The 3,821-nt window shown below is 49.2% G+C and overlaps 1 pseudogene; it reads left to right on the top strand.

The window, feature by feature from the left end:
• The first annotated feature begins 741 nt into the window (after nucleotides 1–741).
• Nucleotides 742–3,821, top strand: LOC141562127 (homeodomain-interacting protein kinase 1 pseudogene; annotated as a pseudogene).

Here is a 3,821-nt window from a genome sequence, read left to right as displayed (position 1 = left end):
CCCTCGGATAAGGTCATACCCTTAATAAGTGTCAGAGAAAGGACTTGGGTCCATTAAGGGGAAAAAGCAGAGGACCTTATACTTTGTAGGTATTCAGTAAAAGCCAAATTGAATTGAATATAAACTGAGGTGGCATTTGCAAATGGGATAGGAGCACAGAACCACAAGGCCTAGATGAATTAAAGAGAACTAAAAATGAAAGGTTTAAAACTTTTGAAAGCCATGAGACCCGACTTTGTGCCATGACTAAATGGCAAAGGTGGGTTCCCTAGCTAGTTAATGAATCAGAACAAAAAGAATGCCAACAGTGAATCCTGAGGGAAGGGTAGAAAGGGCTAGATAAAACCACTGGGGATCGAGTTTGGGCAACAAAAAGGATCTGTCTAAAGAAGACCAAGAAGTAAAAGCTCCAGGATGGAAAAGAAAAATAAAGGTTTGTAAAACAGGAAATATAATGAGATACCTATGAAAATCTTTAAATGATTGTTAGATCATACTTCTATAACTCTTTAGATTACAAAGGACCTGTGTCTCCACAGCTCCATGGTTAGGATTATTCCTAGGTGCTACATCGGTTGTCTGGTACTTAACAATTCTCTAGCTCATTGAATTCAAAGTTCACACCTGTAAAGAGTTGACACCTGTCAAGGAGTTGACACCTGTCAGGGAGTTGACACCTGTCAAGGAGTTGACACCTGTCAAGGAGTTTGCTCATTGGTTCTTCAAGGAGTTCCCACAAGCCCATGGATTCTCTGGGAGGATATAAGGAGCCAACATTGAGTGGGGAAGTCAGTCTGGATTGGGTCAAGGAGAAGATCTGGACTTGAATTCCTGGCTGCATTTTCAGATCATTGAATTGAAACTAAAAGCTCCAGAAGCTCCCCAAGAGGTCTGCTCCCAGGAAACCATTTGCAATTTGGAGGAAACACAACATCAGAATAGATTAAGATCTTCTTAAATCCTTTTTGATTAGAGAAATACAAATGGATAAAGATTTCAGATATCATTTCACACCTAGCAGACTGGCTACAATGACAGAAAGAGAGAAGAGAAAGAGAGAAGAGACAGAGATAGAGAGAGAGCACCAGTACAAGGGTGTGCTAGAAGCTTCCACAATGTCCCCGATTCAAATGGACAGGCAGACAGTCTCATCGAGTGCCTTCTGCAGTGCAAAGAAACGGAAAACAGAGCCTTCTGGCTGGGACATTTCAGGACGGAGCAGCAACAAAAAGTATCCTACTCCCAGCAAGAACCTCTCAGCCACACAAGGACAAGAAAACTCCTCTCAGCAGGTGACAAGGTTCAACCTCCCCTCTTATGACCAGAGCCTCCTTCTGCCAGCTCCCACAGTGGAGCATGTCGTGGTCATGGCTGCTGACAGCACCGGGGGTGCTGCCACCTCATCCTTCCCGAGCAGTCAGACCCTCACTCACAGAGGCCACGTTTCTTGGCTGGAGCCCTATCACAAATGTGGATTGAAGAGAAAAAGTGAGGAGGTGGACAGCAGTGGTAAAGGGCAGATCACAGAAGAACATCCTCCTCTCATGCAGCAGAACAGGACTGTGGTGGGTGCCGCTGCCACGACCACCACCATGACCACCAAGACCAGCAGTTCCAGCAGAGAAGGGGATTACCAGCTGGTCCAGCATGAAATCCTTTACTCCATGACCAACAGTTACCAAGTCCTAGAGTTCTTGGGCCGGGGGACATTCGGGCAGGTGGCCAAGTGCTGGAAGCGGAGTACCAAGGAAATTGTCGCCATTAAGATCTTGAAAAACCATCCTGCCTATGCCCGACAGGGCCAGATTGAGGTGAACATCCTTTCCCTCCTGAACAGGGACGATGCTGACGAATCCAATGTTGTCCGTTTTTATGAGTGCTTCCAGCACCAGAATCACACCTGCCTGGTGTTTGAGATGCTGGAACAGAACCTGTATGATTTCCTAAAGCAGAACAAGTTTCGTCCACTGCAGCTCAAGTACATCCGGCCCATCCTACAGCAGGTGGCCACAGCTCTGAGGAAGCTCAAGAACCTTGGCCTGATCCACACGGACCTAAAGCCAGAAAACATCATGCTGGTGGATCCTGTGCAGCAGCCATACCGCCTCAAGGTCATTGACTTTGGCTCTGCCACTCAGGTATCCAAAGCTGTGTGCTCCTCCTACATACAGACACGCTACTACAGGGCTCCTGAAATCATTCTTGGACTGCCGTTTTGGGAGGCTATTGATATGTGGTCCTTGGGCTGTGTGATAGCGGAGTTGTTTCTGGGCTGGCCTCTCTACGCCGGGGCTTCAGAATATGAGCAGATTTGTTACATTTCACAAACACAAGGCCTCCCGGCAGAATACCTTCTGAGTGCAGGAACAAAAACAAGCATGTTTTTCAACAGAGATCCTCGTTTGGGTTACCCACTGTGGAGACTAAAGACGCCAGAGGAGCATGAGTGGGAAACAGGAATCAAATCAAGAGACACCCGCAAGTACATATTCAACTGTTTAGATGACATGGCCCAGGTGAATATGTCTACAGACTTAGAGGGAACGGATATGTGGGCAGAAAAAGCAGATAGAAGAGAGTTCATTGATTTGTTGAAGAAGATGCTGACAATTGATGCAGATAAGAGAGCTACTCCATGGAAAACCCTCAACCACCCATTTGTGACAATGACTCATCTTTTGGATTTCCCACCCAGCAATCATGTTTTGTCATGCTTTCAGAACATGGAGATCTGCCGAAGGACAGGGCACATGGATGATCCAGTGAAACAGATCAAGAACCCTTTGACCACCCATTTTGCCCCCAACACAAGCACAAATCTAACCATGACCTTCAGCAACCAGCTCAATCCCGGGCACGGTGTCGCCAGTGTTTTGGCGTCCAGTTCTACTGCAGCAGCAGCTACACACTCTCTGGCTGATTCGGATGTCCCCCTGCTGAATTACCCGTCTGCCCTGTATCCATCAGGGGCAGCACCTGTGGCAGGAGTTGCCCAGCAGAGTGTCTCCTTGCAGCCTGGAACTACTGCCATTTGCACTCAGACTGATCCATTCCTGCAGACTTTCGTCGTGCGTCCCCCTGCTTTTCAAACTGGACTCCAGGCATCTGCTCAGCATTCTGGATTCCCTGGGAGGATGGAGAATGCTGTGCCAATGGTACCCCAGGCGCCTGCTGCTCAGCCATTACAGATCCAGTCAGGAGTCCTCAGCCAGGGAAGCTGTCCACCACTCATGGCAGCAACTCTCCATCCTCAAGCAGCCATCATCACACCACAGCAGGTGGTGCCCTTTACTCTGAGCTGTGCACCTAGCCGGCCGGCGCTGGTTGGACACACTGCCACTGTCCTGCAGGTCTGGCCTGGAGGAACCCAGCAGATCCTCTTACCTTCAACAGGGCAGCAGTTCCCTGGGGTGGCTCTACACAATTGCGTTCAGCCTACTGAGGTCATTCCCCAGGCCATGGGGATTGGCCAGCAGCTGGGAGACTGGAGGAATGGGCACTCAGGTGGCAGCCAGTACAGTAGCCTTATGCAGCAGCCCTCTCTGCTGACAAACCACGTGACTCTGGCCACGGCTCAGCCCCTCAACGTTGGAGCAGCTCATGTTGTCAGGCAGCAGCAGTCAAGTGCCCTCTCCTCCAAGAACAAGCAGCCGGCCCCAGCTCAGGCCCAGACTGTCTCTACATTAGATGTCTCACCTACTCAAGTCTCCTCACTGATGGGGAGCAGCTCACTCTGTACCAACTCTTCCTATAGTCCCCCGGTCCCTGTGCAAGATCAGACTGTCATCATCCCACCTAGTAACAATCCTAACACTCTATGA

The sequence above is a fragment of the Sminthopsis crassicaudata genome, chromosome 3 (assembly GCF_048593235.1).
Source record: "Sminthopsis crassicaudata isolate SCR6 chromosome 3, ASM4859323v1, whole genome shotgun sequence".
Lineage (NCBI taxonomy): Eukaryota > Metazoa > Chordata > Mammalia > Dasyuromorphia > Dasyuridae > Sminthopsis > Sminthopsis crassicaudata.
Note: the sequence above shows the minus strand (reverse complement) of the source record. Positions and strands in the feature narration are given on the sequence as shown.